This window comes from Xyrauchen texanus, chromosome 47 (genome assembly GCF_025860055.1).
Source record: "Xyrauchen texanus isolate HMW12.3.18 chromosome 47, RBS_HiC_50CHRs, whole genome shotgun sequence".
In the NCBI taxonomy this organism is placed as follows: Eukaryota; Metazoa; Chordata; class Actinopteri; order Cypriniformes; family Catostomidae; genus Xyrauchen; species Xyrauchen texanus.
Window position 1 is genome coordinate 13,538,595 of NC_068322.1, and position 12,975 is coordinate 13,551,569.

The 12,975-nt window shown below is 36.8% G+C and overlaps 1 long non-coding RNA gene across 1 annotated transcript in view; it reads right to left on the bottom strand.

The window, feature by feature from the left end:
* Positions 1-12,975, bottom strand: part of LOC127639246 (uncharacterized) — a 153,624-nt gene extending 140,649 nt beyond the window's left edge. The window contains exon 1 of the long non-coding RNA XR_007969940.1: positions 12,774-12,975. This is a non-coding gene — a long non-coding RNA (uncharacterized LOC127639246). The remainder of the gene's footprint in view (positions 1-12,773) is intronic.

Here is a 12,975-nt window from a genome sequence, read left to right on the forward strand (position 1 = left end):
GACTACGCGGGAACAACATTGTGATTATGCCGGGTGTCCAAACTCTGTACATTACGTCTTAGTAACAAAAAGAAATACAAAACAAATACTCACTTTACACTAAGCCGTCCATTTGTCCCTGCAGGCTTTGGCTGGCATTTCCAATTTATCTTTGGGATCCTGAAAAAAGTTTCCAGGACCCCCCTGTCCATGTGTGGTACAAAACTTGGGTGCTCAGTTACACATGCTAGCGGTGCAGTTTCATCAGCGGATTCAGCGATCTCATGCAGAAGAAAATGGCATCGCTGAAATTCGTGACAGCAATAGGACTCTCTATCTGTTTGCATAGACGCACAGCGAGAGCACTGACACCACCAGTTCAGCCCCAGCTCGAGTCTGGCCGGGCTCTTCCTCCTGACCGCCAAGCAGGTCTTGCTCCCCTGCTGCAGCAGCTGCTCGGCCGCCTCTTGTTCCTCCATCTCCCGCAACTGTTCGTCGCTGTATTGCGGCTCGTATAGGTAGCCATGAGCATCCAATTCACACAAAAGATCTTCGAAATCCCCATCTGTCATTACTTCAAAACTTTCTTCCGCCATCGTGATTAGACTATTATACAAAGTTTTACAGAGCAAGAGCCTGTTAGCTTAGCTTAAAGATGGCTGACACTATCTTTACATTCTATGAGTAAGATCCCGCCTCATATGGGCGTGGTGAAAACATGCGGAACTAGCTACTAATACTGGCTGTAGTTTAAAGCCTCTGGCCCAAAAATCCTCCGATGATGCAAAATGACGATTTTTGCGTCATCGTAGGATTTTTTCCAGACTAAAAATGAAATTTTCTCTCATATCATGGGGATATGAGGGGGGGAAGCAGGGTAATTCGAAAATACTACTGGTTTTCTACTGATACAAAGCTTAATGCTACATCCTGGAGTATCCCTTTAAATTAGTTTTAATGATTTCAACCTACACTGGCTGCCAAAAGTTTGTAAAAATGTACAGATTTTGTAGTTTTGAATTCACCAAAGTGGCCTTTAACTGATTACAAAGTATAGTCAGGACATTACTGATGTAAAAAACAGCACCATCACTATTTGAAAAAAGTTATTTTTGATCAAATCTAGACAAGCCCCAATTCCAGCAGCCATCACTCCAACACCTTATCCTTGAGTAATCATGCTAAATTGCTAATTTGGTACTAGAAAATCACTTGCCATTATATCAAACACAGCTGAAAGCTATTTGGTTCTTTAAATGAAACTTAACATTGTCTTTGTGCTTGTTTTTGAGTTGCCTCCGTATGCAATAGACTGGCATGTTTTAAGGTCAGTATTAGGTCAAAAATGACAAAAAAAAGAAACAGTTTTCTCTAGAAACTCATAAGACAATCATTGTTTTGAGGAATGAAAACCAAAAAACTGAAGATTTCATACAAAGGTGTACACACATGTCTTCAGCTGACAGCTTCATTCTACCTGCTTAAACACCAGTTTCATGTACAACAGTAAAGAGAAGACTCAGGGGTGCAGGCCTTATGGGAAGAAGTGCAAAGAAAAAGCCACCTTTGAAACAGTAGTTACATTTTCGTAAAAAAAAAAAAAAATCAAATTTTTATATAAATGTTTCATGTTATTAATGTCCTGACTATAAATTATGATTAGTTGAATGCCACTTTGGTGAATAAATGGATCAATTTATTTCCATATGAGCAAAATCTGTACATTATTGCATACACTTGATTACCAAAAGTTTGCAATAATGTACAGATTTTGCTCTTATGGAAAGAAATTGGTACATTTATTATCATTTTTATATATCAGTTGAAGTCAGATATAGATATACACATATATATATATATATATATATATACACACACACACACACACACACATCTATATATATCTATATATATATATATATATATATACATCTATATATGGGTAGTTGACGTGACGTGGCTTTTTCACCGTCACAGAAGAAAAAAAATAAATGATTTCACATTTTCATCATTTAGAATACTGTAAATGGTTAAACATTTTCTTGTTTTACATGAATTTGTTGTTTTAATATCAGAGTTATTTTTAATTTTTTATAACTTTGAGCCAAATCTCAAAATCGATCCTATGGTGTGACGGTAGACAAAATTATTTCATAAATATTAACTTTTATAAATAAAGAAAATAATGTTTAAAAATCTTAATGGACACTCCTGGCATAATTGTGCAAGTGTCTATTTCACTAAGTGGTCATCACTTTTCCTATACATACATTTTTTAAAGTGTAGGAATTTCATAAAGTTTGTCACAGAAAAAAAATGTCCTTTGGTGTTATGCAATAACCTGATATTAAGTTGGGCAATATCATGGACAACTACATTTATTTGAAAGAAACCATTCAAGGTCATGTGACTGAATACCCCTATGAAGCCCATGAGCAGTGCACATGGTAAGTATTTCTCTCAGAATTGTTCAAATATTTAACTATGTTTTCAGACCACTGAAGTTGTTAAGTTTTTTTGTCCTTTGGTGTGACACCCCTAAATTAATTTTTTTAATTCAAATTTGTATTTTTAAAAGCAGGACTATATAATATTATGCAAATGTATCATGCCAATTGCTAATGACAGTTCAGCTAGCATTAGCATGGTTATTAACATGCCACAAAAGCTCAAATGTCCTTTGGTGTGACAGGAAATGTCCTTTGGTGTGACACTTTGGCCTGTCACACCAAAGGACACAGATGTCACACAATAGGACAAGACCTCCTTAAGAAGCTATTAAAACAAATAGATAAAGTTTGTTAACATACTTTTAATTCTTTTTTGACCAGTTTTGATGATTTTAAATTCAATAATGACTTACATTTGAATGTTTATTGCCATTTTTTGGAGACTACATACAATTTTCTGAAGTGTTAATAAAACAACTATAATGTATAATGTAACAACTATAAACAAATATAAAGTACATAAATACAGTGCTACTACTTATAATGCTACTTAACTTTTTTAGAACAGAAAGAACTGATGGAGAGATGAGTGCAAAAGAGAGGACCAGACAGTATAGGGAGCGAATTAAAAGGATCCACAGAGTAAGGATGCGATCCTAAGAGAACAATGGAGAAAGTAAATCAAACTGAAATGTTGCCATATACATCTTAAAATAATTCAGGGATCTTGCTGAGTGACTGAATGACTGCTTATTATTCAGTATCAGAATAGACCTGTGTGAGGTTCAGGTTCAACAATATTACATAATAAGCTTGTTATTACAGAATAATAAACTATATTGTGTTTTATAAGAAATTAATAAGTAAGTGGTTACATTTGTAGGGAAAACACAGTAGGTCATGAGTTCATAATTAAGTATACATTACATTAATTTCTCTGTTGATCCATTAATCTATATTCTATCATTATTTCAAACAGATAACATACACTCACCTAAACGATTATTAGGAACACCTGTTCAATTTCTCATTAATGCAATTATCTAATCATCCAATCACATGGCAGTTGCTTCAATGCATTTAGGGGTGTGGTCCTGGTCAAGACAATCTCCTGAACTCCAAACTGAATGTCAGAATGGGAAAGAAAGGTGATTTAAGCAATTTTGAGCGTGGCATGGTTGTTGGTGCCAGACGGGCCGGTCTGAGTATTTCACAATCTGCTCAGTTACTGGGATTTTCACGCACAACCATTTCTAGGGTTTACAAAGAATGGTGTGAAAAGGGAAAAACATCCAGTATGCGGCAGTCCTGTGGGCGAAAATGCCTTGTTGATGCTAGAGGTCAGAGGAGAATGGGCCGACTGATTCAAGCTGATAGAAGAGCAACTTTGCCTGAAATAACCACTCGTTACAACCGAGGTATGCAGCAAAGCATTTGTGAAGCCACAACACGCACAACCTTGAGGCGGATGGGCTACAACAGCAGAAGACCCCACCGGGTACCATCCTCTGATGGCTACTTCCAGCAGGATAATGCACCATGTCACAAAGCTCGAATCATTTCAAATTGGTTTCTTGAACATGACAATGAGTTCACTGTACTAAAATGGCCCCCACAGTCACCAGATCTCAACCCAATAGAGCATCTTTGGGATGTGGTGGAACGGGAGCTTCGTGCCCTGGATGTGCATCCCACAAATCTCCATCAACTGCAAGATGCTATCCTATCAATATGGGCCAACATTTCTAAAGAATGCTTTCAGCACCTTGTTGAATCAATGCCACGTAGAATTAAGGCAGTTCTGAAGGCGAAAGGGGTCAAACACAGTATTAGTATGTGTTCCTAATAATCCTTTAGGTGAGTGTATGTTAAATCACTACTCAAAACAGCCGAACACACTCGTGCACGGAGACTGAGAGGAGAAATAAATTAGATATATGTTAAATCACTACCTATAATAAGATATTATAAGCATCAATGCTTTTTTATTGATGGATCTATAAGTATCAAAGTTACTAATTGGTGTGATATGTTTTGCACAGTTTATATTGCTGAAAAATAAAAACAAATGTCCTCCTTTATAATTGTTACAATAAACACTATATATGCTGACTCATTATGCAATGACTATCTTTGTCCTTTGGTGTGATGTTTTGTCCTATGGTGTGACAAACATAAAACAACAGAAAAATATACTTATTTTAAAATATCTTTTAAAAAAAGAGTCAAGTTTGGCATTAGGGGAGTTACAATAATATCTCCTCTTAGATGGGTACAATTTCAAACAGTTTTGTAAGGTTGGCAAAAAAGTTTTATTGACATTTGTAGGGAAAAGTTTATCAAGTTCATCTATTCATGGTGAAAATTTTTCTAATTAGTACTTTCATGTAAAATAAATAGCACTTTAATACAAAAATGTTTGAATAATGTGAACAATTCTCTCAAGTATTTTTTTTTATGTTATTGAATATAATTTCTTAGTACTTTTTAAATGTCACACCATAGGACACATTTACAGTACTGTTGAGTGAAAACGTGAAAAAAATATGTGAAGTCATTGACAAAATGAGTGACCACTACTATTTTCTGAAACTACAGTTTTCATACTCCATAAATATATGTATTTTTTCTTAAAAAGTTATGTTTTCCAAAAAAAGTACTTTTTCTTGGCCATTTGTCAACTACTCATATATATATATATATATATATATATACACACACACACACATACACACACTCACCTAAAGGATTATTAGGAACACCATACTTATACTGTGTTTGACCCCCTTTCGCCTTCAGAACTGCCTTAATTCTACGTGGCATTGATTCAACAAGGTGCTGAAAGCATTCTTTAGAAATGTTGGCCCATATTGATAGGATAGCATCTTGCAGTTGATGGAGATTTGTGGGATGCACATCCAGGGCACGAAGCTCCGTTCCACCACATCCCAAAGATGCTCTATTGGGTTGAGATCTGGTGACTGTGGGGGCCATTTTAGTAGAGTGAACTCATTGTCATGTTCAAGAAACCAATTTGAAATGATTCGAGCTTTGTGACATGGTGCATTATCCTGCTGGAAGTAGCCATCAGACGATGGGTACATTGTGGCCATAAAGGGATGGACATGGTCAGAAACAATGCTCAGGTAGGCCGTGGCATTTAAACGATGCCCAATTGGCACTAAGGGGCCTAAAGTGTGCCAAGAAAACATCCCCACACCGTTACACCACCACCACCAGCCTGCACAGTGGTAACAAGGCATGATGGATCCATGTTCTCATTCTGTTTACGCCAAATTCTGACTCTACCATCTGAATGTCTCAACAGAAATCGAGATTCATCAGACCAGGCAGCATTTTTCCAGTCTTCAACTGTCCAATTTTGGTGAGCTCTTGCAAATTGTAGCCTCTTTTTCCTATTTGTAGTGGAGATGAGTGGTACCCGGTGGGGTCTTCTGCTGTTGTAGCCCATCCACCTCAAGGTTGTGCGTGTTGTGGCTTCACAAATGCTTTGCTGCATACCTCGGTTGTAACAAGTGGTTATTTCAGGCAAAGTTGCTCTTCTATCAGCTTGAATCAGTCGGCCCATTCTCCTCTGACCTCTAGCATCAACAAGGCATTTTCGCCCACAGGACTGCAGCATACTGGATGTTTTTCCCTTTTCACACCGTTCTTTGTAAACCCTAGAAATGGTTGTGCGTGAAAATCCCAGTAACTGAGCAGATTGTGAATACTCAGACCGGCCCGTCTGGCACCAACAACCATGCCACGCTCAAAATTGCTTAAATCACCTTTCTTTCCCATTCTGACATTCAGTTTGGAGTTCAGGAGATTGTCTTGACCAGGACCACACCCCTAAATCCATTGAAGCAACTGCCATGTGATTGGTTGATTAGATAATTGCATTAATGAGAAATTGAACAGGTGTTCCTAATAATCCTTTAGGTGAGTGTAATATATATATATATATATATTTATATTAGACATTTCCTATTAGCTAATGTTCATTGATTTTAGGATTTTGTTTTCACCCCTATTTTTAAAATAGGTTTTGCTTGTTTTGGTAGTGTAGTCTCATGAGGTCATCAGTTATTTAACTTTTTTTTGCAAGGTAAAAATGCTATGGTAGGTAACATTGTAAGATTTGAGAATGTTCTTGGTAAATTGAAAGAGATTTTACTCCAAAACACACTAAAGGTCTCAGGTGACATGGGGGATGGGTAGACTATAGGCTTCACAGATCTCATGCTCTGATAGAAAGTAAAACACACACACACCCTCACAGCTCCAACATTTCTTTTTTCATGTTAGAACGCTTATATGGTCTCGCCTGTCACCAAGCCAAACCACACCATTGCATTTTCCAACCTGCCCCAAAATTATCTTCAGTCTGGGTCTGCATGCTAATAGGAGTCCATAACCTCCCACACTGATCTTAAAACCCCTTTAATCCAGCCTACAAGCAGGAGAAAGATGGCAGCCATTAACAAACATATATCAAACTTGAACCATAATGGAGAATTTTCAAATTACAACACAATTACATTAAATCAAGGGAGCAACATTATAATGGTAGAGATTATCATTAAATCTGCAGCAGATAAGAAGCATCAAAAATAATAAAGTTCAGTGAATAAAGCTATAAAGGGAATCAGAGAAAACAAATGTGTAAATGCAATTCTATACAATGGAAGTGTATGGTAATTCAGATTAAATAATATGGCTGCAATTACTTTTGGTTCATTCAACACACTGGAAATGGAAAGTGACTACACTACACATCCAAACTACACTACACTACACTACACTACACTACACTACACTAGACTACAGGAATAGTAAGAATAGCATAGTAGTATGCCACTCCAAACATAGCAAATGAGACTAACTGGACTACAGGACCACTGTTATGTTGACATTGAGTGGGGGTTAAAAGATGGGAGGAGTTTTGAGAAAAATATCATCGCACAATTGAGAAAAATGACAGGGTGCAGCCACAGGTTAAAATCACACACCTGGACCTCTTCATAGAAGTGCAAGCACACAAGTTGCACAGCCATACTTTTGTGTGAAATATCTGAATTATGTCACCTCCGTTAGAAAACATTCACTCTGTTGGTTATTTAGGCCTCGCATTCTGCATGCATGCCTGGTACAGCATTTCTGCTATTCTCTAAAAACTAGCCGAAAGTTGTTATGAGCAGATCGTTATCAGAGAGATTGAAACAAGTTGCAGGGCAAGACCAATGCAAGTCTTCTTATAATAACCCCATTGCAGCTTATAGAGTTTATTTCCTGGGCGGAAAATAGGATCTTTGCCCTATCCCGTCATGCACTTCAGACCACAACAATGCTAGGCACCCTGTAAATGGTGCATCTGTGCAAATAAGTTGGAGTGGACCTCTGAAGGGGGATATCCTGCTCATTTTTGCCAAACTATTCGGCATAGCCTTTCCCCACTAAGGAATGTATTTGAGAATGTCAGCACTGAAAGTAATCAAAAAGTAAAAAAGTAAACACAGATGAAATAACAGAGGATAACATGATATGTAAAGATTGTGTAAATCCACATGTGGGCAATCTGAGAGCCAGGATTAACCTTAACTGATACATATTGTGGATCACAGTAAATATACTAGATCTTTATTGTTTTATGACTCTCATAACTCAGGTCTATGACAAACAGTGGCCACATTGCTTTGCCTGTCATACAAGTACTGTTCATGGAACAAATAATCTAAAATATCCATGTCAAAGAAATGTCCTGGTCATATTTTACTCCTAAATTAAAATAAACTATTATGAAATTACTTTTTGCATATATAAATTGAACCTTTTTTTTAGGTCATTAATATCGTTTACATTTTGACATTATTTTCATAGCAGTTACACTCATTTTACTTCCCAATTTTCATTACAGCAATTTTATTAAAATTATATATGAATTAAATTGTAAAGTATATTTACATCAAGGTAGTACTCCCTTGTTTATTTTTGTTTAATTAAATATATATATATTTTTAAAAAAAACACTGTACAAAAGCATTTTGTTACTGAAATACACACAACAAAAATTACAAATATGGTAATGAAAATGACTGAAAACAACGGGAATGGTAAAAGTAATACGTCCAGACGTGTTGCAGTAAATGTGTTTGTGGCAGCGGGGGCGTGGTCAAGCGCCCGTCCGGGAGAGGAAAGCGGTAAGGGCGCTTACACCTGAGCTAAATTATGCCTAACACCTGTCTCTAATTCCAGTGAGCACGAGGAGAGCGGCATAAAAGCAGAGACAGAGCCTCCAGTCGGGGGGAGACGACAAGCCAACTCACTGTGCTTGTGTTACATTGTGCGTTGTAAATAAAGAGAATTTAAAGCTTACCTTGTGCTGAACACCTGTTTCCTGTCCTCCTTCCTTGTGGGAAGTGTTACAGTGTTGTTTTATTTTGTTGTTGTTTTTGTTAAGGGTTTATATATATATATATATATATATATATATATATATATATATATATATATATATATAACCAGGATATTTTCTTGACAGATTTCCTGAAAATCACGGATGTCTACTAATTTTACCAAGGCAAGCCATAAAAAGACATTACTAGTAAAACATTGGCACAGCATTGGCAAGACTGAGGGCACAATGTTAAGGACTTTGCAATAATATGCAAAACTGTGACAATGATTCTGATCCATGCACAGATACACAAAAACATTTTTTAAAAGATTTAAGCATTTCAGTACTTAACAAAATCCCATTAAATTGAGTTTTTGCACAATTCAATTTGATTTCATTTTGTTATGAAATTGAAAAGAGTAAATCTTATAATTTTTTGAGTGCAAATCTTCATTCTCCTATTTTTCAGAGATGAGCAGGCAAGGCTTGGCAGCTCAAAATAATTTGTTTAAATGTCATAAAAAAAAAATATATTCTTGTCTAACAACATATATTCAATCTAATGTTCCACACAATCTGAAATGGAAATGAGAAGGAAACAGTTGACTTGAGAGTCACAATGCAAACTTAATCTAATTAAGCCACAATAAATAAATAAAAACTGAGGTTTGGTTAAAAAAAAAAAGCAGAGGATACAAGACAAGAATACTGAACTAAATTAAATATGGATGTCATATCAATACCAGCAGCAGATCACAATATTTAGCATGTAGCCTCTTGCCAGTTCCAGAAGTATCAAATGTTCAACTTGCCAGGAATTAAAACCATGACATATTTTCACACAGTTGTTGTACACAATCTTAGTTAGTCAGGTCAAAACACAGACTCAGTACATGCCAAAAATCGCAGTTTATAACAAGGTCACCTGCTCTTTTGTTCAAAAATGACATCCAGTTTCTCATAAGAAGGACATTGTGGCAGAAGATGAATAACTAACATCAAGTCTAAAAGGCAGGACACCGGGAGAAATGTCCGTTTAGGCCTACACCATTTTGCTGCTGTCCTTGATAGATAAATGACTCATGTATTATATTAGGTGCTGTCCCAAGGAATGAGATAATGTTACACAAACCAAATGGACATTTAAAGACTCGATCACAACAATTTCAGTTCTTTTAAATGTACCTCAGGCAGGGGAATATCCTTAAATAACAGGTAATTTCACTTGGGGGTTTTTTTCTCCTTGTGAGGAAAATAAACCTGTTAACTGAGCTCCTGCAACTGTTAGCTGATTCTTTGTTGTTTAAAGTATTTATGGTCATGACAGTAATCTCAGGGTTATATATCCCAGAATACGGTTTCTTCCCAGACTTACACTTTCTCAGAATATTACTCATGATTTGAAAGTTGTGAAGACAAAATTAGAAAAGCCTCAGGCTGAAACTACAAAAAGTAAATGGGGATTTTTTACTTTGATTTTTTACACTGAAGTCTAAGAGTGTCTTCCCCCCAAAGACGGAAAAACAAAATGAAACATTTACAGTATAAAGAGCAGTTTGATTACAGAACACAATGAACAGTACATTACAATAATCCAAAGAACAAGAGAGAGAGTGTAACTGTCTCTAAAGAAGATTTGCACACAAATGGTCACCAGACCAAAGCAAGCATGAAGACAGCTGACCATCCCAGCTATCCCAGAATCCCACAGCATGCTGGACATCATGAATGACAGAGACACACAGACGTGGGATGGTAGCTTTACATGTGGCATGACCTAATGGAGTCGGGTAACACTAGGTTTAAGAAGGCGAGGGCATTTAAACAAGCTTGGGCATGTCAAAAGCAGTCTGACTTGCCCTGTTATGGGGCCAACGGGAGGTTTAATTTCATTTTAGGATATATATAACATAATGACACTAGATTTTTGATTTGCTCCAGTCATGTAAGACTGTCATTATGGATCAATTCAATCAAATAAGTCAAAGAAAACATATCAGCACACTACCCACATATACCGTTTCCACCTGGTGTTTTTGGTGATCGGATCACATGTGGTCAGCACTAAATACAGGTCTAAACGTCATCTAAAATTTGTTGTGATCAGATCACAAAAACCACATCCATATGTGGTCAAAAACACATCTAGACGAATCACATGTGATGTGTAAACGCTAATCAATCCTGTATGCATCCCGGCAGCAACAAAGTACCACCCCTCACCTGTCAATTAACTGCTGCACTAAAACAAGAGTTTAAACTTTGCCGGTTACGAGTGCCTCTAAGAAGATGTAACCGTCAGTTCATAAAAATTAAAAAAGCGGATATACACACACACAAGCATATAACATCACGGATCTTCTTCAGTGTGTATGATATCGACATGCACAGGCACTTAAGAGAAGCACAAACATCTGCAGTTCAGGTTAATACAACTAATCCACTAAAATAGTTCTGCTTGAAAGGTTGCTTTTGTGCTTAGATTAAACTTCAGCTGCATCAGGAAGAAACAGCATGCTTTTCTGACTTTGTTGCGGTTTATTATAACACACTGACATAGTGATTGATGTATCCCATCATGAGAGTCTCTCCCCTCCAAATCCAAAAGCAAATGGTCACAGTAGTCACATTTAAACAGCCAGGAGTAAACAACGACGTGTCTCACCTGACCACATGAGATCGGATCACCTGAGACACATCATAGTACCAGGTGGAAATGGGGTCACAGAGAGTACACAGTTGACATATTGACAGGACATGCAAATAAATGCAAAAGACCAGGAGGTGCAGGAAAATAAATAGTAAAAAAAATGTATGGAAGTTGAGCCGAAGTCTGTAATATCTGAGCCACTAATGTCAACAAACGGAGTTGCAAAAATTATGTTTTCAAACAGATTTCCTAAACACTTCCAACATCTGGTTGACCTAACAGATTGCCCCACCCCAAACTCACACCATTGGTGGAGCCAACTTTGCTGTGACATACACTCCAACAAACATTGCAATGTTTTTAAAAGCATCAAATAGTTAATATTTTTCATGGAAATTAACATAAAAATGGCCTACTTGTAATGTCATATGTTTTTGGACACTTTCATTCATGGATTAAATTAACTGTACAGTGTGCACAGTGAATTTCTACAATGAATGATGCAGCTTCCAGGCCACTAGGTGTCACTATGAGCTAATGTAAGTCACTTTGACATACTTCAAAAATTGCACCTTTAAATACTACTGTTTCTCACCCACACCGATCATATAGCTTCTGAAGACATGGATTTAACCACTGGAGTCATGTGGATTACGTTCATACTGCCTTTATGTGCTTTTTGGATCTTAAAAGTTCGAGCAACCATTCACTTGCATTGTATGGACCCCGCAGAGCAGAAATACACTTCTGAAAAAAATCTTTGTGTCATACACATCTGAGATGGCATGAGGGTGGGTAAATGATGAGAGAACTTTCATTTTGAGTGAACTATTCCTTTAAGATGGAAACAGTACACACTTCACCTTTCAACTTACCATGAGACTTGGGCAACTCACTAAAATGCATTAAATGAACACAAAAGGAAAACATACTCAGCTGTTACAACAGTGGAGAGTTAGCATTTGTGCATTGTGGTATTCATATCCCAAGGCAGGACTTGTGTATGCTTAAGTGATCTGAGTGGAAGCCCTTGTGGGAAATGTAGAGTCCTACTAAATTAATTGATCTTTTTTCCATTACGCTCAGTATCACAGTGTTGTTCAATATGTAAGGCAATAGCGCCCTCTGGAGGTTAACCCAAGACACTTCCACACAATAAATGTTGGCTGATACATGCAAAGACCCATATACTGAATCGTATGACAGACAAAAAAGATTCAAATGAACATTTCTGCCTTATGAATATCTGTTATTGGCAGGGTGGGAAGCATTGTAAAACTTTTAAAATCCAAACCTTTCAACGAGCTGTCTCCAACTCCAACTGATGCCGAGTGTCCATAACAACGCCATCGAAATGCAAATATACTATTTACACGAAATTTTTGCCCCCTTACGTATTCCTATTTTCTTTTCTTTCTTTTTTTACCTTCAAAATAAAAACGTCTTTAGTCTTTTAAGGTTATATTTTGAGTGTTTAGCTTTGTGAGTGTCGGCAG